Source organism: Notechis scutatus, chromosome 2 (genome assembly GCF_049901735.1).
Source record: "Notechis scutatus isolate UNSWTSFEM ecotype Mainland chromosome 2, rNotScu1.2, whole genome shotgun sequence".
Taxonomy (NCBI): domain Eukaryota; kingdom Metazoa; phylum Chordata; class Lepidosauria; order Squamata; family Elapidae; genus Notechis; species Notechis scutatus.
This window is the reverse complement of record NC_142010.1, coordinates 177,984,903-178,006,868: the sequence shown is the minus strand read 5'-3', so window position 1 is coordinate 178,006,868 and position 21,966 is coordinate 177,984,903. Positions and strand designations below refer to the sequence as shown.

Here is a 21,966-nt window from a genome sequence, read left to right as displayed (position 1 = left end):
CTCGCCGAGAAGGGGCGTATCAGGTAAGAACCAACGCCCATTCTCCCTCGAGCCGCTCGGAGCATCCAGAGACTGGGACATACCAAAGCTGGGCTGTCCTACGGGTGGGACTCCGTCTGGCCCGAAGGCCCCTCCGGATCACTGATGACCCTCTGTAAGACCCGTCGGCCAAAAGAGGCCTCCGCTGAGGCGTACGTATCTATTTTATAATGTCTGATAAACGGGGACGGAGAGGACCAGGTGGCTGCCCGACAAATGTCAGCGATGGGGGCTTGTGTGGCCCAGGCCGCCGAGGTGGCTGCACTTCTGGTGGAATGAGCGGTTATCCCACCCGGAGCGGGCAGAGAATGGGAAAGGTAGCTCCTCGCAATAGTAGCCCTGATCCAGCGACTGATGGTGGAAGGGGAAACCTTAAGCCCCATTGACCTGGGTTGAAAGGATAGGAAGAGGGATTCCGACCTTCGCATGGATTGAGTGCGCTTAATATAAATACGCAAGGCCCTTCTAACATCTAGGGTGTGCCAGAGGACCTCCCTGCCCTGGAGGGCCTGGGGCAGAAATTTGGTAAAATCAGTTCCTGTGACCTATGGAAGGGAGAGTTAACTTTGGGTAGAAAGGTAGGGTCGGGACGAAGGACCACCCGGTCTGCGTGGAACACGCATAGATCGCTCCTGACTGACAGAGCTGCTAATTCCGAAACTCGACGAGCAGAAGTAATAGCTACTAGAAAAACTACCTTGAAGGTGAGAAACTGCAGGGATGACTCCCTCAAAGGCTCGAACGGGGACGTGTAAGAGAAACGAGGACCTTGTTGAGGTCCCATGTGGGGAACCTGTGAACGGTAGGAGGGCACAGGTTGGTGGCGCCCTAAGGAAAGATCTAACCCTGGGGTGGTGAGAAAGGGAACCGTAGTTATCACAGGAGACCACGGTTGAGAGAGCAGAAACTTGCCGTCTCAGGGTGTTAGGTGCGAGCCCCTTGCGAAGACCCTCCTGAAGAAATTCCAGGATCTGTGCCACCGAGGAGAGAGGGGATTAACCTGAGACCCGCTACACCACTTGCAGAACCCTTTCCAAGTGGCATCATAAATTCGTGTGGTGGAAGGCGCCTGGCGGCCAAAATAGTGTCGATGACTTGAGTTGAAAGATTCTCAGAAGTCAGACGGATCCGCTCAACCTCCAGACGGCTAACTGGAGCCATTGAGGCTCCGGATGCAGAAGGGCCCCTGAGAGAGGGAGACCTTGTCCGGGGGATCCTCCATGGGGCGCTACTGATAAGATGCGGAGATCCGCAAACCACGGTCGCCTGGGCCAATAGGGAGCCACCAGGAGAAGTTCTGCCCTCTCCTGAATGAGTTTTTGAACTACTCTGGGAACTAACGGGAGCGGAGGGAAGGCATATAGGAGCCCTGGGGGCCATGGGCAACGCAGAGCGTTGTGATTCTCCGACCTGTGAGACGGATACCGGGAGAAGAACCGTGGAAGCTGAGTGTTGGTCGGGGAAGCGAAGAGGTCCACCACCGGAAGGCCGAATATTCTGGACGCTTCCTCGAAAAGGGATGGATGGAGACGCCATTCCGCCTGGTCCACCGTGGCCCTGCTCAGCCAGTCCGCCTGAGTATTGTCTACTCCGGAGATGTGTTCGGCTTTTAAAGATAGGAGGTTGGATTCTGCCCAGCGGCAAAGGCGCTCGGCTTCCCTCATTAGCTGGATGGACTGGGTGCCCCCTTGCTTGTTGATATGGGCCTTGGCCGTGACGTTGTCCGTGAGCACGAGAACGTGATGATTGCGGATCTGAGGAAAGCTGCGCAGGGCCAGAAGGACGGCGTGAAGCTCTAGCCAATTGATGCTGCACCCCTGCTCGGTCAGCGACCATTTGCCCTGTGCAGAGATCGAGTCGAGATGAGCGCCCCAACCGGATAGGCTTGCGTCCGTAGTGACGGTGAGTCGTTGAGGTTCCGCGAATAGGTGGCCTCTGTTGATGGCGGGATTGGTCCACCAGAGAAGAGACGTGAGGACCTTTGGAGGGACCCTGACCTTGAACCTCGAGTTGCTTCTTCCGGATCGTTGGAACGGGAGCAGGAACCATTGGAGGGATCTGCTGTGTAGACGAGCCCAGGGAATAATGGAGATGCATGATACCATTTTGCCCAACAATTTAGAGAGGTCCAACAAGGCCACCCTCCTTGAACGCCTGATCTGATTGACCAGGGCTTGAATGCTAAGGAACCTCTCCGGAGAGAGGAAAACTCTCTGTGACACCGAATCAATTATGGCCCCCAAGTGGTTAATTCGAGTAGAAGGGGTAAGTTGGCTCTTTTGCCAATTGACTAGAAAACCGTGTGCCCGTAAGGCGGAGAGGGTGACCCTGGTATCCCTGACTGCCTGGGATTTGGACGGGGAGAGAATAAGAATATCGTCCAAGTAGCAGTGGAGGCGGACGGGAACGGTCCTGAGATGGGCCGCCAGGGCCGCCAGGACCTTGGTGAAGGTCCGGGGGGCCGAAGCCAGACCGAAGGGTAGGGCCACGTATTGATAATGAAGGTTATTATGGCAGAACCTGAGGAATTTGTAATGGGAGGGCCTGATTGGAATGTGGAGGTATGCCTCCGACAGATCTATGGAAGATAACCAGTCTCCCCGCCTGGTGCCTAAGAGAATTGATTGCAAGGTGTGCATCTTGAATTTACGCTGGATGAGGTGACGGTTGAGCCGTTTCAAGTCTAGGATGGCTCTCCAACCCCCAGAGTGTTTGGGCACCACAAAGAGATGGGAGTAAAAACCCTTTCCCTTCTGGGCCGGAGGGACAGGTTGAATGGCCTGGATGTCAAGAAGATGATGGATGGCTGCATCCATTAGAGCCCGTTTGGAGGGATCCCTTGAGGAGGGGGATGGGATAAAACAATCAGGGGGGGCGGACCTGAACTCCAGGGCGAGACCAAACCTGATTGTGTCCCTAACCCATGCATCGGAGGTGGATATGTCCCATTGGGCGGCGAAATGGCTGAGGCGGCCGCCAATGGGGAGGGAGGAAGAGGATCTACCTTCTACGGTAGGGCCTTCCTCCCGATCCCCGGAATGGTCTCTTGTAGCCGCCACCGCGTCTGGTTCTGTCACCCGGGTCCGAGCGGTCCTGGGACCGGAAGGAAGGAGGTCTAGGGTATCTGGGCGGGAAGGGGGGTTGGTAGAAGGGGCGGGGGAAGCTCCTCCGAAAGGGCTGGGGGCCCCTGGTCTCCGATCTTCGAAAAAGGGAGGGCAAATACTTTCTCTTACTGCGGCCCTCGACCAGCAGTGGTTCCAAAGCTGGGCCAAACAGTTTGTCTCCCGTAATGGGAGCAGTGGCCAGCTTGACCTTATTCTTTACGTCCGCCTGCCAGTGTTTGAGCCATAGCATGCGGCGAGCCGAAACGTGCGACGTGATGGCTCTGGAAGAAAATTTTACCGACTGGTAAGTGGCGTCAGCCGAGAACTCGGCTGCAGCCACTAACTTCGCTATATCCTGGTGAGCTCTCAGATTGGAAGCAGGGATGTGGTCCTTGAGCTGACGTAGCCAGCGGATGGAAGACCTGGTGAAAAATGAGGCGGCCGTAGCCGATTTAATGGCCCAGGCGTCAGATAGGTGGGCCCTACGCAGCGCCAGCTCCGCCCGCCTGTCCTCAGGCTTTAAGGCCTCTAGGGCCTCACTAGGGGTAGAGGAAGAAGCTAGACCCACAATGGGGTCATCAACCTCCGGGATATTCAGAAGGTTAGACAGAGCCGCATCGAGATTGAAGAATCTCTTGTCTTGGCTAGATGGAGCAGGAGGTGTCCCTGAGGAGGTAAGTTGCTTAGCAACCAGATCTACGAAGATGGGAGGGGATGGGATGACCTCGGCTTCCACCACTGGTTGGGTGAAAATGGAGTCTTCTGGGCCCTCTTGGACTGGGGGGGGTTCAGCAGGGGACTGGGGAAGAAGGCCAGATACATTCTTGGCCTTAAGGAGGAGGGACTTGAACATATGTGGTTTGAACAGCCCCCCAAAGGTGGGTTGGTCGGGGGAAGGACCCTCGTCCTCCGACATCTCCCCCTCCATGATGTCAGCCTCTAAGAGGGGTTCACTATAGCGGGAGGATCCCATCCGGGAATCCTCTTCCTCCTCCCTGAAGTCCCCAAAGTCCCCTTCCTCCTCCATCTGGGCCCCAACCGGTGGAGGGCTATCCCTCTGAGAGAGTACCTGATCAGTTGGGGGGGACCGGTTGTGGAAGGGATCTGAGTGATAACGAATCGTGTTCAGAGGCTCGCGGAGAGAAACCTGATCTGGACACGTGTTGTAGTGCCTCTGCTATGCCCTGGCGGATGGCTGATTCCATCCAAGCCTTGATGTGAGGTGGAACCTCGGAGGTAGAGGGTTCATCCTGGCGCAGACCAGCGGCTGTGGGTGTAAAGGTGGCTTCGGGGGTCCGTCTGGTCGGAGGTCCGGGGGTCGGAAGACCCTGAAGCGAACTGCGCCTAGGTAGGGAAGAAGGGTCTGAGGGGAGAGGTAGAGCAGAGGTAGAAGGGGTTGGAGGAGGAGGTATAGGCGTCTCCGAGCGGGACTCCCTTGAACGCCGGTCGAACTCTTTTTCTAACGCTTTGTGGCGCCTCAAGGCGTCACGTTGTGCGGCCTTGGAAGGTTCCTTGTCCTGTCTGGAGCCCTTAGGTTCCTTGTCCTGCCTGCGCAAGTAGTGGGACTTTGCTTTAGCCTTCAAAGAAGGACGTTTAGATGGATTGTCGTCTGCCATGTTAGGTAACAATACTAGCAAAGGCGGTTGGCTCGCCCAGAATAGGCCTGGATGAGGCCGGGTGAAGGTGAAGCTGGCCCTCTCCCCCTTTTGGAATTTGTAGTGTACAGAGATAACAGTGAGGTATCTGAATAATATAGTATGTACAGGAAAAAATAGATACTCTATTTGTAATTCCTTTGATTTCTTTTGTTTGTTCTTTTTATCTTATTCTCTTTTTTTTTTTTTTTTTTTTGTACGCAATATATATACAGGTTATCCGTAAATGTCTATATATCTATGAAAAAAAATTATTACTGTACAAAAAAACAGAAATTATTATTATTTTGCAAATATATTCCTTTTATTCTCGAACAGTAGCAGTAACTGGTATCTCAGTACAGGCCGGATCAGTCAAATAAACGCCTGAGGCCTATGTAGAAGAGAGGGCCTCTGGCAGCAGGCCTCCAGACAAGGGAAAACAAAACCGGGGGGGGGCTGCAACTTCGCCCCGAAACGGACTGCGGGAGGCCAACTAAGATAAAAGAGCGAGCCAGGTAGAAAGAAACGGGCAGCAAAGCTTTGACCCAAGGCCTGGGGCTCTAAATCACCGCAGCTACAACCAGAAAAAAAGGCGCCCGACCACGAGGCGGAGCCAAAATGGCGACCGCGAGCTGAACCGTCGGGGACGCCTTCGGGACGGAAAAGGAGGGCTTTGCCGGTCAGCTCGGCACGCCTAGGGCCTTAGGGGCAATAACCCTCCCGGTCGGCGTTTGGGGTGGGGGGGAATCCAGCAGAAATGAAAGTAAAACAACGCGTGCCACGAGGCAACGCGGAGGCAGCGATGCGATCTGATAAGGACGGGGGGGGTAGCGCTAAACGCGCTGCGAGCCCGCAGCTTCGTCTCAGGGACGAGGGAAAATTTTCCCTTAAGTCCAGACCCTTTGCGCAGGAGGAGAAAGAAGGCAAACCTTATCAGAAAGAGAAATAGGAAGGAATCTGCGATCAGCCAAGGAGCTCTCTAACACACAGCCTGACTCTTCGAGGCTGAGCAAAAGACTGGGGAGGCGCTCCGCGATGTCACGTGAGGGGGCGGAGCGTTTCCTCATCTAAAGCTCAGCCTGCAAGAAGAGGACTCGGAAGCACATCCCAGTCTCTGGATGCTCCGAGCGGCTCGAGGGAGAACTATCTGGAACAGGATCGCCATGAGGACAGCTCCCTGCAGCAGTCTAGTTTAGTTCCTTGCAACGATCAACTATATCATCCAAAAAAATGGGAGATCTTCATGCAGAATAGATTATTCATCACTCATTTTACAACTACCATAAGGAACAGGCACCTTTCGGAAAGCCTTACAAGCAGCCCTCCTATGATTAACATAATATGAATGTGACAAGTGAATGGGTAGGTGGAAAAATTATTTTCAAATTTAGTATGATTCTACATGGGTATTAAATTGTGCCAAGAAAAAGAGGTTCATGAAATGAGAAACAGATGTACATGTACATTTTCAATAATCAAGGCCTGTCCTATTTGAACATATCAAACCAATGAGAAATTCTGTGATTCTGGAATATTGCCTTTTTCAACCTGTCTCTTCTGCTACAACTTTTGGAAGTAAACCAACATTTTTCTCCTGAATATTATCATCCAGTCTAAACTAAACTAAGTAACTTATTTATATAGCTTTTAACTTTTAGCTTGATTATTGAAAATGTACACATACATCTGTTTCTCATTTCATGAACCTCTTTTTCTTGGCACCATTTATTATCCATGTAAAATCATACTAAATTCAAAAATTCAATGGATGCAGTACACTTTCCCAAGCTGATGCCTTTTACTTTGTTTTATTTTGTAAGGAAGATTGTTAGAAGAACAATATTTAATTTGTCAGAGAACTCATATCCTATCAGAACTTTTGTTAGCACGGCACATCTTAATAGCTTTCCTTCTGTCATTCTTGTAGGTTTAAGGAAACTGCTAATTTTAAGACAATTCTAATTCTTGGAAACACAAAACTAAATCATCCATCCTCAGCTCAGACTGGTACACTTTTTTCCCCATATTTAGAGACAACTTAAATTTCTTTTCTCTAACAAACCTATCAGTACTTCACCCACCCCAATAGTTTATGTTTCCAACCAGCAAGAACAATCAAGCCCAAAGTTTCCATCCTTTTTTCTTTTTCTTTTTTTGAACCATTGCATTCTTTACAAAAAAAAAAAAAAAAAGATTTACAAGTGTGTTGAAGAATATACAATATACAATAATGTATATTGAATATACAATAGGGAAGAAGGTGGAGCCTCCTCACTGACAGACCGTAGATTGCATCTCTTTGCGGCTACGGTCCGTGCTCTTTCATTGGAGAGCCCCGATCATTACAATTAGGGGCTGAAGCTGCCTTGGAGGGGCGGCGGAGTAAGGGGAAGCCGCAAGCCAGGTTGAGGGGAGCCGCATCTCCCCTCCTGGGCTTGGTCTTTTCCCCCCCTGAAGACGACTGCAGCGGTGGTTTAAAATGGCCACCCCGAAGAGGAGGACTCAGCTGGATTAAGATTTGTGCAGGAGGGAAAAAAGAGGTGGATAACATCTGAACCGGGACAATTGGGTGATACAACTAAACAAAAGTACCCCGAGATTAAGGTAACATGGAATTTTTAAGAAAAGAAAAGTGAGCGGCGAAATTACAAAGGGACAGGAAAAAGAATAAGAAAATATTTCTGACAGCTAAGCAGGGCTTCGAACTGGGAAAGGAAGAAGCCGGAACTAAAGATTTAACTAAATTGGACTAAAATATTTTGGCAATAAACAGGCATAAAATAAAGCTGGACTTAAAGATTGTCAAAAAATAATAATAAAGTTTACAAATTGGAGACTGGACTGTGTTGGAATATTGAGGTTCGAAAAACCCTAAATAAAAAAATAGAGGAAAAAGGTGAAGACTTTGAATAATGGAGAGTGCCACCTTTTGACAAAAACTTGAGCTCAAACAAGGGAAAGCATCCTGTTTCTGAATGAACTTGTGTGGATATAATATTAAAGAAATATTGAAACAAAGTAAGAATCTTAGAAAGTGAAAGCAGAACCAGAATAAAGAAAAAAGCAAGGAAAGACTGACTGTGGGATTGATTGATGTTTTTGGTATAGACCCTGGGCTGGAATAATTGAGAACTTTAGAAAATTGAAAGAAGAAAGAAGGAAAGTAAAAGTGTTTTTTGTGTGGACTTTAACGATCATAAAATACAAGAGTGTGCAATGATGATATCTCTTCGGGAATTAAAAATGGAACTTAAAAATATGAGAGAATTACTACAGGAAAGAGGCGAATCACTTTGTTCTGTGTTAGAAAAAATGGAAATGGCGATTGAAGAACAAAAAGAAAGAGCTTCATAGGAGAAGGAGTCGACTCAAGGAGAAGACATCTTAAATAAACAATTAACACAAAGAACGCTACAAAGAAGTGGGGAAAGAAGGAAGGTTAAAAAGTTGAGACTTAAGAAGGCAATCAAAAGGGGGAATACCTGTGAAGTTGGGAAAGACAGAAAGACCCAGCAGAAAAGGGGCAAAGAAAGAGAGGGATATAAACTGGAATGAGAAAAGATATGGGGAAAAGAGGGGAAGGAGAAGCAGTAAGAAACAGGCGCATGAAATAAAGAAATACAGAAATAGTAAAATGTTGAAAAGAAACTGTTTTTTCAGAGATAATGGTTGATGAATTAAAAAGGGGATTCTGCAGGGTGACAAGGGGTAATAAGAATATTTCTGCAATTAAAAATATTTAGAAAATAGGGTAATATAGATATTGATAACTCTTATTAAAAATTAAGGGGGGGAAATATGCTGCAGAATCCAAATGAAAAGATGTAATGATTATTATTGTAACTTCTTAAAAATAATGGTTTATTGGGAATCAAGATGAGGGAATAAAGGTATATTTTAACCACTGAGGTGTCACACTCAAAGCAGTAAAAGGGGAGAAACCTATACTTGTTTTTTTCTTTAGTGTTAAAACTTGTATTAATTTAGAATTTATAAAAAGATTGTGTAATGGAAAGGGAATATGACAGACTAAAGAACCAACTAAATTAATAAGCCAATATAGACTATTAAAAGCAAGGAGAGACATTGGCAACCTATTTATTATTATTATTATTATTATTATTATTATTATTATTATTATTATTATTATTATTATTAATTATTAATTATTACACATATTGTTTATCTTTATTTTTAAAATAAATATTAAAGGATTATATTTGAAATAATTGAAATGAAACAAAAAGATGTTTTGATTGAGATCAATGAAAGAGGCTAGAATTAATGTGTTTGTTTCTCTCCTTACTGAAAATTTTGAATGGAAAAGGTAATAATAGATTTAAGTATGCATATATGAATGTATAATTGCTGTCATATTTGTATGTAAACGTGATGACCCGGAAATATGTTGTCCACTAAAAAGAGATTTTTGTTTTTATGTGAAAAACTGAATAAAATTTATTTATATATACATACACACACACACACACACACACACACACACACACACACACCACATTATCTATGGAGCTCTGCATGTCATGAGAAGACAGGTATTATGTTAGTAACTTCAAATGAGCCCTAAGGAGCTTTAAAAACTCACATTGATATAGAATAATTTTTAAATGAATCTCCAAACTAACTTTTTGCGATCATTCTTTCAAGATAAATCTCCAGTAGAATTCATTCCATGGTCATTATCTATTTCCAAATGATAGCATACTTGTTCTCAGCCAAAAGGTTGCAAATCTATATATCATTTAAACCTTGCTGTTGTGAAGTGAGCAAACCAAAACATAAGCTTTCCACTGCAGGTTCACAATAACACTTTACTATGGAAAAATGATAGCTATAATCAGTGGAAATTTCATTGGTAAGTTAAGTCATTTCAAAAATTGTTTTGAACTTTATAAAAATGAAAATTTTCTTTGTTTTACTTTTTGACTACCAGTTTTTTAAAAGACAGCAATGTAAACACAATTCATGAATAAAGGACTCTCACTTTCAAAAGTCAGACACAAAAGATTATTTCAGAGGGTTTTTTCAACCCATTTTATATTGTCTGTAAAAGTAGATATGACATTCACTTATGTCAGCTGCAGATAATTCTACACTGCAAAGGTCACTCCAAAAGTTTCCACTCAAAAACACTATATATAAATTTCAAACCTGCCTTTCAGCTGAAGTAGTAATATTTGGCTACATCTAGCAAATATTTAAGAGTTTAATGAAGCCAATTTCCACAGAAATTTCGACCACCAGTTCTATGCTATTTTCCCATTCCTCATTTCCTTTGTACATTGTTAAAATTACTTGCTTCATACATGACCTACCGAGAGTTGGACATGAAATGTGTTGCCTCCATGAGCTGGTGTGTTACAAGTAACTCTTTTCTGACACTTACTCTCTATTTTTAATGAACTCATATCCTGATTCATCCCAAAGTGAATCCTATTCTGTGTTCCAAATATAAATTATTTGATAAACATGAATAGTAAAAGGTACAATTGATCAGTACATAACAGCTGTTGCTTTGAACATAATGCATCCAGCTCTAGCTGGATTTACATGGGGCTAGCACGGTTCTATTAATATTGGATTTCTAACTGATACAATCACTTGAACTACAGATTGGTGGAATTCTGCAGCTTTTATATGTGGGAAGCTGAGGAAACTTTAGTTATGGCTTGGTGGAACTTTATGAAGTGCTTTTTGATTTATGAATTCTTTCAACGTTTTATATCTTCAAGATATGATTTATCCAGCTTCTAGATCACAAATGATTACTAATGATGGATTTTGCATTTTAGAAGTTATATTGAAATATACCCTCTCTTTTCCTTTTGATTAGGTCTTAGAACCTTTTGCTCATATTATCACAAAAAATGAAGATTAAAGAAATTAATAGATAGATCTATTATATGATATTGTATGTATATGATCTTATGTTTTATACATATATCATAAATATTTCTCTCATCTTATTTTCTTATACAAGAATTTGATATCTTCTCTGGTTGCTGAATAAATTAGGATAAATCATACTTGATGTTACTTGAGTGCTATCATTATTGCAATTTTACAAGGTATTCTGTTTTATTATTATTTAGTCACCTCAAAGTGAGATGGATGGCAAACAAGTCGGATGGATGGATGGATGGATGGATAAATAAGATAGATTTAATATGTGATTCTACTGCTTTCTATAAAAGCAATCTGAATTGGTTTAAAAAGAGTACAATGAAAAATACACACTAAAAACAATTCAATCAACATACATATTAAAAATGAAGGCAGATGTTTTAATAAAAATTGGGAGAAACAAAAATATATTCATTCAATTTTTACCTAGAGAGGGCCTGTAGGAAGATATAGGTGTTCAACAGATTTCTGAAGCAAGAGATTGCTACAGAATCTGAAGGGAAATAACATTTTTCATTTGATATCAGTCTTAGAAAGCATTCTCAACTAATAAATACAAATTTAACTCCAATTGTGATCATGAATAAACATGATCTAGATTGACTATTCATAATGCCTTCGTATATTTGGAACAAAATATACCTGACATATTGAATTCACTTATTTTTAATACTTTCATATTTTTATTCCTTTACATTATTTAATATAAATGTATGAAGTTATTAAATCATATTCTTTCACAAGACCATTCTTTATGATTCTCACTGTATAAATTACATTTCCTAATGTAAGTTTTTATATTTCAAGGCTTAACCTTGGTCATTCATTCTTCCTTTGGCTATAAGATAGATTATGGAATTTCAAGGTTCAGGTCCTCTCAGATTCAGCTTGAGGATTATTATTTAAGTATTTAAGCCACAAGTTAATTTAAGAAAACAAGGTTGGGGATACTTGGAATACCTTCATCAAGTCCACATTTTTACCATCTAGGAGCCACACAGATACAGTTCAAAGTTAACCATGGCTAACTTCCCTGTTTTTTTCTCTTGACGGAAACATTTGGCAAAACTATCAAAGATCCAACCATTAAATTATTGTTTCTCTGCACTGTTTCACTCTTCTGGATCATACAATTACAACTACTTTCTTATACTGGATTTTATAATTATAATTTTGACCACATTCCAAATGATTCCTGAGCTGAGGGAGAAGAGAAGAAAGGGAGAAAGGATGTGATTCAATAATAAAACAACAGATTCTGTTGACCTTATATAGCAGATAGATCTGAGTTAAGATCTATACTTGCATTACTAACATTTTAATGGAACAAGTTGTGGGGTTTAACTAAAAACTACTGTACGTACTTGTGATTCATACAGAATTACAACAGTGGGGGAAACTGTTTGACTGGAGGCTGACCTGGAGTCACTTGTCAGCTCATTTTTTCTATTGCAAAATATAAGAAGAAATTTCACTAGATGGCTCCAAATAACATGTATTAAATTGACACATTCCAATTAAAGATTAAATGGATTTAAGGATTAACCCAACCCTAATCCAACAAAATTTACACACAAGATAGAGTTTTAGAAAAACTTGCAGAAACTGATGGAGTGGTACACAGACAGAAAGCTAAAAAGTAAGTTAAGAATGTGACAAAAAGGTAACAACAGGAGAAGTATTACAAAAGGCAAAGATTCATGATTTATTATAAAATGGAATAATTAGAAAGAAGCAATGGTTGGTTACAACAGTAGAAGAAGAAAACATTGTCTATGGAAAATATTTTTACTACCTGCAAAGAAAGAGAAAAGAAACAACGTCAAGACATGGGACAAGAGTTGAGGCCCATGAGTGAAGGGGGCAAAAACAGAGAAAAACAACAGTAGAAATATTAAAAATTCAGCAAAAACAAAGACTTTCTACATATTAAATAATTTTTCAGAATACATTTTATATTTGCAGAAAGAAGAAGTCTCTTGGGATATCCTCCTAAAGTTTTTGCACAAGTGAAGGAGAGATGCTATTCTAAAACAGCAGATTGAGACACACTCAACTGTAGATGGAAAGCAAATGCAAATATTTGGAAAAAAATTCCCTAGAATGTTTTTTTAAAAAAGGAGACAATTCATATTTCTTGCAAAAGACCTAAGAACTAAATCCTAAGAACTAAACATTAAAAATACATGGAGAATTGGAAGACTGTTGGGAACAAAAGAAATAACTGCTAGGACTACTAACAGAAGCTTCTTTATATGAAAATGGAAATCAGAACTGAAAGAAAAATAGAAGAATCAGGACAGATCCACAAAACCAATCCAAGAAGACAAGCACTGAATTAAACAAAGTTAAATAAAATTATAACATTTAAATTTATCGAATGTGAAAAAATTTCAAAAGAAAGTAAATGTCAAAATCATTTGGGAAAGGCAAACAAACTAAGAAAACCTTTGGTATAGTGACTCAGAAAAAAGAGAGAAAGACGATAACAGCAAGAGAAAGGGAATACACTGTTACATACATACTTTTTACATATTTTGGGGCCAGTCACTCTCTGTCAGCCCAACTCACAAAATAATGGAGGAAAGAGTATTGTGTATGGTTGCCATCTTGAATTATTTATAAAAATAATAATCATGGGAAATAAATAATCTGAAATAATAGCAGTTGCATAATTTTTCAAGGAACTATATTCTTTGAAAATATGCAAGATAATGGAGAAGAATAAGAAACAGAATATAGCAGTAATAATTTTAGAAGCACAAAAAGACCTTTAACAACCTGGGGCAGTATAGCAGAAATTTGCAGGACTGGTAAAGAACAATTGATTTAATTTAATTAACTATTGAGGAAACTATGGTAAGAGTAAGATTCAAAGATAATTTTACAAATCTCAAAAGAAAGCAAATCAGCTTTCCCTAATCTTAGGCTATACTATAGACATGTTGTGAATTTTGAAAATATTTGAATTAAAACTGCAAATATATTTACTAAGAATGATTCCAAAAAGTATACATGAAAAATATCTTAACCAATAAAAATATATGCTGACAATGGCAAGAATCAATTCACCATAATACTGAAAAAGAGAAAATGTACAAAGAGACCAAAATTGGAATATACATGTACATGTGTACACACACACACACACACACACACACACACACACACACATATCAAAAATCTAACTAAATTCAAATAGGAATTGGCTCGCTGACATACAGAATTTTACCCAGCAAGGCAAGACTTTTGTTTTTGAGTTAAGTTGCTATTTCAACTTGTAATATTCTTGCTGTATTTTACAAAATTATATAGTCCTTCAAACTGAATTCCTTCATGCTGAATTAGGCTTGTTTGCAAATTGCTGCACAGATATTACAATCATGCTTCTTATTAGAAAGGTTGCTTGATCCTCATATTGGAAGAACAGCTAAGTTGATGGAGTATGCTTCAGTATTTAGAATCTTAAAAATAAACCTAATATAGAATTCAATTCAAATTGGAAACCATTCCTCAACTACATTGTATGAGTTGTGCAAAATCCATGCATCACAACCTGACTTTTTCCCCAAGTGCTTGGGTCCAGTTGAGAGAAGTGAGGGACACATGACATGGATTTTATAATTTGTTATCTAAGATAGTTACTTTGTCTTTTAATTTAACCTACCGTATATACTCGAGTATAAGTCGACCCGAATATAAACCGAGGCACCCAATTTTACACAAAAAAACTGGGAAAACTTATTGACTCGAGTATAAGCCGAGGGTGGGAAATGCAGCAGCTACTGGTAAATTTCAAAAATAAAAATAATTAATTTGGGAAACGATCTCACTATCATGAAAGGTTTAATTGATTCACTAACCCAAAAGAAGAAGATGATGATGACAGCGGGAGGCAGGAGTCACTCTCTTCCCCTCCCTCGGAGGCCCCCTGAGTCAGGAGTCGCTACCGCCGGCGCGGCCCCAGTCCCGCGTCACCTCGGGAAGGGAAAGGCAAAAAGGAAGAGCCGCGGCAGCGCTTTGCAACAGCAGCAGCGGCACCGGAGGCTCAGGCTCAGCGGCTCCTGGTTTTGCCCCACCCTTCCCAAGGCAACGCGGGACCGGAGCCGCACTGGCGGCAGCAACTCCCGACAGCCCCAGATGTAGGGAGAAGGCAAAAGCGACGGAAGATCCTTCAGGGGAAACTGAGGGGGAGACTCACCCTTGGTCCAGATGAGCCCCCTTCCCCGCCCCTAAGGAAGCAGAGGCAGCCAGCAAGGGCAGGCAAGCCCCGCTTCACAGACTCCGTCCGTCCTCACTCCCACCCAAAGCCACGAAGTCCCCCAATCGCGCAGCCCAGAATCGCCCTCCCCTCAGGGGGCAGCAACGACGCCCGGTTTTTCCCGAGACAAGAAGCTCCGCCGTGCAATGAAAGCGCCCTGGCTCTAGGCTCGCGGGCTCAGAAAACAACGCGAGCCGAGGTCGCTTTGGCTCCACTCGGCTACTCCAACATCCGGCACCACCCTGTTCTATGTGCCGGGCCCGGCAAGTCCGAGCAGCCAGCGCGTGGAGCGGGACGGCGCCGGACATCGTTGGCTGCCTCTTTCGCAGCACGGGAGGCCTCCCCCGGCTGGCCAGCTGCTCTCCTCCTTCTCTGCCTGTTTGTTCTGTGTGACCGAGGAGGAGGAGACCGGCCGGCTGGTTGGGGGAGGCTTTCTGCGCCGAGGGAGGCGGCTGTTGGTGTCCGGCTCTGCTCCGCTTCTCCGGCGCGGCCCTGTTCTTTACTTGGGCAGCCGGGCGCCCGCAACGGGAAGGGAAAGGCCTCCCCCAACCAGCCGACCGGTCTCCTCCTCCTCGGTCACACAGAACAAACAGGCAGAGAAGGAGGAGAGCAGCTGGCCAGCCGGGGGAGGCCTCACGTGCTGCGAAAGAGGCAGCCAACGATGTCCGGCGCCGTCCCGCTCCACGCACTGGCTGCTCGGACTTGCCGGGCCCGGCACATAGAACAGGGCGGTGCCGGATGTTGGAGAAGCCGAGCGGAGCCGAAGCGACCTCGGCTCGCGTTGTTTTATGAGCCTAGAGCTCAGAAAACAACGCAAGCAGCCGCCACCACCTCCTCCCCCTCCTCCCGAGTGGACTGAAAGAACTGGGGCTGAGGAAACGAAGCTGAGCGGAGCCGAAGCGACCTCGGCTCGCATTGTTTTATGAGCCTAGAGCTCAGAAAACAACGCGAGCAGCCGCCACCACCTCCTCCACCTCCTCCCGAGCGGACTGAAAGCAGCTTGGGGCTGAGGAAACGAAGCTGAGAGGAGCCGAGCGACCTCGGCTCGCGTTGTTTTATGAGCCTAGAGCTCAGAAAACAACGCGAGCAGCCGCCACCACCTCCTCCCCCTCCTCCCGAGCGGACTGAAAGCAGCTAGGGCTGAGGAAACGAAGCTGAGCGGAGCCGAAGCGACCTCGGCTCGCGTTGTTTTATGAGCCTAGAGCTCAGAAAACAACGCGAGCAGCCGCCACCACCTCCTCCCCCTCCTCCCGAGCAGACTGAAAGCAGCTGGGGCTGAGGAAACGAAGCGGAGCGGAGCCGAAGCGACCTCGGCTCGCGTTGTTTTATGAGCCTAGAGCCTAGAGCCAGGGCGCTTTCATTGCACGGCGAAGCTTCTTGTCTCGGGAAACACCGGGCGTCGTTGCTGCCTCGGGGCAGGGGAGGGCGATTCTGGGCTGCGCGATTGGGGGACTTCGTGGCTTTGGGTGGGTGGGTGGGTGGGTGGGAGCGAGGACGGACGGAGTCCGTGAAGTGGGGCTTGCCTGCCCTTGCTGGCTGCCTCTGCTTCCTTAGGGGCGGGGAAGGGGACTCATCTGGACCAAGGGTGAGTCTCCCCCTCAGTTTCCCCAGAAGGATCTTCCGTTGCTTTTGCCTTCTCCCTACATCTTCCCTCTGTTAAAAATCCCCCCCACACACACACACACACTTATTTTCGGGCGGATAGATTTCGTGTCTGAGCATTCTCACATGGCGGTGGGTCTTTCCCCCCCCTAAAAACAATTAAAAAAAGAAAAAACAATATATCCTCATGCAAGAACTTTTCTGCTTCCGATTACCCCCATGCTTAAAAGTTGCAAAGGAAACATGGAAGCAGGGAAGCGCCTGCCCAGCTCCGGAGCTCCACACCATATTTTTTTCAGAGGGGAATCTGACTCGAGTATAAGCCGAGGGGGGGGGTTTCAGCACAAAAAATGGGCTGAAAAACTCGGCTTATACTCAAGTATATACGGTATTTTTCTCTCTTTTAAAATATTGCTATGGCTCATTAGAGACTGGAATGTAGGAAAATGTTTTATCTTATTGCTGCATGGATTGATCAGTAGTTTTTAACATTCCTAAACTGGAAAGATAAACTGGCTAGAGACTATCTCCTGATTAAAAAAAAAAGTTTGTTAGTGCAAACGGGAGTCTGATGTGTCTCTTCATGAACTCCAAACAACCTTTTTGACATCAGACCACATTTTAATGAATATGTGTGATATTATGGGATGCAAATATTTAACATGTAATTGATTTCCTATGCAAAGAGGAGGTTACTTTTATCCTGTCCAATCAACTTCTTGCATTTTCTTTGTTGTGTTAACTATAAAAAGGAATGTAAGATGGGTCTCAAGGCTCTCCCCTTTTCATAGGGAGATCCCACTTTACCAGGGTACCCTAATTAATTGCTTTTAAATGGCCTTCTAATTCAGTTGCTTATTGGGAAGATAAACTGAGGCAGAACCTGGGGCCAGATATGGCTATCAGAAGTCTCCTTCTGATTGTTCCATTTGCATGTTTGGTCACATTCATTTTATATCTTGCATACGTTTTTAATATTATGTGATTATTTTCATTTATTGGTGTTTCTTACTGTACATCATCTACACTAGTTGAGTTGGGAAACCCTATAAATCCAAGCAATCAATCAATACCCATCAAAATTTGGAATTTTCAATGAACAGAATCCATATATAACTTTTACCAGATAATTAAATTTACAAGATAATTAGAGCAGATTCTTAGCAACATGGATTGAATTTACTGTAGCACATAATCTTGAATTATATACTGTATTGACCATGGTTTTTGATATTCATGTTTAGCTTAGAGTTTACCAACAATTTTTAATCTTGATATACATTCAATTATTCATAATTATGCTAGAAAATTATCATATTTATGATATTTTAATTCCTTATTTATTCATTTATCTTTTTTGTTTGTTTATATATCATCTTTAAAATGTGTAATAAAAATTCAACTAAGGAATCTTTTCCCATAATAATAATATCTTTCTTTTTTCTTACTACTACCATTTTGTTCTTCTGTTTAGTATCTAATATGCTTACTTTGAGGACAAGCAGCTGTCCTCTAGGTTGCATAAAGTGAAAAGAGATTAGAACTGTCTTTTCGGATAAAATCTAATGCTCTGGATTAAAAAGATGATGCTAATTTAAAAGATTTAATGGGATAGCACAACAGAATTAAACTTCAGAGATACACAAAATAACTTTTAAAGCTATAACAAATATAAACTATCAAACTCTTGCTTTAGTATTATTTTAAAATTCAGTGAATATTCTTACTGGAATAGGGTTAAAAATAAAGCTTGTTTAATCTCCTGAAGTTTACCTGAAGAGGCCAAACTATTTCCATTTCTATAAGCAACATTAAAGGTAACATTTTTCCGGATTTATATTTTATCAAAAATATTACAAAATATACCAGTTTGCATATAACACTATGGTGTTTGCATATAATGCTATAGTGTCATCTTCCTCTCACCTGATATCATTTAGGGCACATTTTTGTCAAACTGGCATAAACATCAAACCATATTGACTCACATCTGTTAAAATGTAGGTTTTAATGCATCACTTAATATTCTATTGATAACTTCTAAAAACCTTCTTAGACTGAAAACCAGCATTCTGGAAAATAAATCTGACTAGAATTCTTCTTAGCATCTGGCACTTTATATATATATCAGAATATATCATATATATATATATATATATATCTCAGAATTATCAGTAGTTATGCATAACATATACTTCTGGCATCTAGTTATGTAAAAAGAAAGTAATTCAATCTATTTCAGAAAAGATGGAAAGAGAAAGGAGAGGGAAGGAAAATGTTGTTTATAGATTGTTCTCAATTTACAATCACAATTGATCTCATGCAATTTGCATACCGACCAAATAGATCAACAGATGATGCTGTTAATATGGCTCTGCATTACATCCTACAACACCTTGAATCTCCAAATACCTACGCAAGGGTCCTCTTTGTAGACTTCATTTTAGCATTCAACACCATCATTCCAGACATTCTTCTAACTAAATTAAACCAACTAGCGGTACCTGAACACACTTGTAAGTGGATCATAAGCTTCCTAACAGACAGGAAGCAGCAGGTGAAGCTAGGCATAATCACATCCGATACCTGTACAATCAGCACAGGGCTGTGTGCTTTCTCCACTTCTCTTCTCCCTATATATCAATGACGGCATCTCAAACACTGAAGTTTTCAGATGACATAACAGTGATTGGTCTCATTCGAGACAACGACAAATCTGCATAGACAGGAGTACAACTTGCCTCGTGCTGTAATCGGAACAATCTGGAACTGAACACATTCAAAACCGTAGAAATGGTGATAGACTTTAGAAGAAACCCTACCATACTACCACCTCTTACAATACTAGACAACACAGTATCAACAGTAGAGACCTTCAAATTTCTAGGTTCTATTATCTCAAATGACCTAAAATGGACACCTAACATTAAAAACGTCATCAAAAAAGCACAACAAAGAATGTTCTTTCTGCGCCAACTCAGAATGGGTGTTGGTAAATTTACCTGAGAACGCCCTTTCTATCTATGCTGCTAGAGAGCCCAGGATGGGTTAGACTCCTCCTGATGACATCATCAAGCTGAGTCTATCTTGTATAAAAGGAGCAGCCTGTGGGAGTCTCCCCAGCTTTGGTGAAGGTACTTGACAGACTTTAGTGAGTGTCTCTGAAAGCCAAACAGAATCTTGAACAATAACATATCTTACCATAGTCCGGACAAAACAAGGGAGGGACTGGGCTCTCTAGCAGCAAAGATAGAAAGGGCGTTCTCAGGTAAATTTACCAACACCCATTCTCCTCAATGATGATGCAAGAGCCAAGGATGGGACATACCAAAGCCTGCATGTCCACGGGAGGGTCCTTGTCCGGTCAATCACTCCGAAGTTGGAACCACTTGCTGAAGCACCCGTCCGCCGAAGGCCGCACTCGTTGAGGCATAGGCGGTAGTGTCTGATGAACGGAGACAGGGATGTCCATATAGCCGCTCTGCAAATCTCTTCTAGGGGTGCCTGGGTTGCACAGGCAGCTGAAGTCGCGGCACTTCTAGTAGTGTGTTCTGTTAGGCCCTGGGGAACCGGAAGGGCTCTGGCTTTGTAGGCCTGTGCGATACACGCCCTGATTCACCTACTTAAGGTAGGAAGGGGAAAAGGACACAAACATGGCCTCCATCTTTCTAAATGTCGAGGTGAGTTTGAGGTAAATTCTAAGTGCTCTTCAACGTCTAGGATGTGCCACTTGTGCTCTAGGTCATGGTGCGGAAGGGGGCAGAAATCAGGTAACACTATATCCTGGGATCTGTAGAACAGGGTATTAATCTTAGGTACAAAGGTAGGGTCTAGACAGAGAACAACTCTGTTGTCATGAAAGGTGCAGAGATCCTGCCTAATTGAGAGAGCAGCCAATTCTGACACCCTTCTAGCTGATGTGATAGCTACTAGGAAAGCCATCTTCAGGGTTAAGAATTGAAGGGACACCTTTACGAGGGGTTTGAAGGGAGGTTCTGTTCGAGCCTGGAACACCTGGTGAAGGTCCCAGGATGGAAACCTGTGTACAAGAGGAGGGCGGAGGTTGGAAGCCCCTTTTAGAAATCTCCAGACCGAAGGATGGTGAGACAAGGAAGGAAATGAGTCCCAGGAGAGGACTGAGGAAAGAGCCGCTACCTGACGATGTAAGGTGTTAGGTGCAAGACCCTTCTCTAGGCTGTCTTGAAGGAAACAGAGGACCTCTGCTACCTCAGCCAATGCTGGAGTGATACCAATGACAAAAAAACCCTACAGGTGGCATCATAGATGCGCGTCGTAGATGGCTTACGAGCCTGGATAGTAAGGATGACCCTCTCTGGGAGATTAGCCTCCCTTAACAGTTGCCGCTCAATCGTCATACGGTCAGTTTGAACCACTGGGGATCCGGGTGGAGCAGGGCTCCCTGATGAAGGGAGATCTTGTGGTCTGGGATGCTCCAGGGAGTGGCTATTGACAGGTTCACCAGGTCTGCAAACCAGGGTCTCCTGGGCCAATGGGGGGCCAGGAGAATTAGCTCCACCCATTCCTTCAACATCTTCCGAATGATGGGAAGAGAGGGAAAGGTGTAGAGGAGACAAGTGGGCCATCTGCTTCAAAGTGCATTGGTCCCCTCCGCTTCCTGACAAGGAAACCTGGTGAAGAACCTGTTTATTTGAGCGTTTTGGGGAGAGGTGAAGAGGTCTACATCCAGGGCCCCGAACCTGAGGGAGAGATCCGTGAACATGGACTGGTGAAGGGACCATTCTGTGTGGTCGACTAGGCTCCTGCTCAGCCAATCGGCTTGAGAGTTGTCGACTCCCGAGATGTGACCTGCTGTAATAGACAGCAGATGTCTCTCTGCCCACTGCCCCAAACATTCGGCTTCCCTCATAAGGGCCCTAGATCTTGTTCCCCCTTGCCTGTTGATGTGCACCTTTGCAGCCATATTGTCTGTCAACACTAGTACATGGGATCCAGCTATCTTGTCCCTGAAATGTTTCAGTGCTAGATATATGGGTCTGAGTTCTATCCAGTTTATAGGGCTGGTCCTGTCCATCCAGGACCAAATCCCTTGAGCTATGAGCCCGTCCATGTGGGCCCCCAAACCCAGGAGACTTGCATTGGTGGTGATGAGCAGTCTGTCCGGTTCCTTGAACTGGAGTCCCTTCCAAAGGGCCGGGGAGAGCCACCACTTGAAGGAGCGACAGGTCTGCAGAGTGAGCTGGACCCTGGCAGATGTGTGGCTGGTTCCTGCTCATTGAAAGGGGAGCAGGAATCATTGTAGAGCTCGGGAATATAGCCATGCCCACAGAACGATGCCGATGCATGAGATCATTTTCCCTAATAGTTCAGACAACAGCGACAGGGAGACAGTGTGCTGATGTTGAACCTGTTGAATGATCTC

The 21,966-nt window shown here is 43.7% G+C and overlaps 1 protein-coding gene across 2 annotated transcripts in view; it reads right to left on the bottom strand.

The window, feature by feature from the left end:
• Positions 1-21,966, bottom strand: part of SLC44A1 (solute carrier family 44 member 1) — a 105,678-nt gene that overhangs the window by 48,124 nt on the left and 35,588 nt on the right. The gene's annotated exons all lie outside the window — the stretch shown is intronic.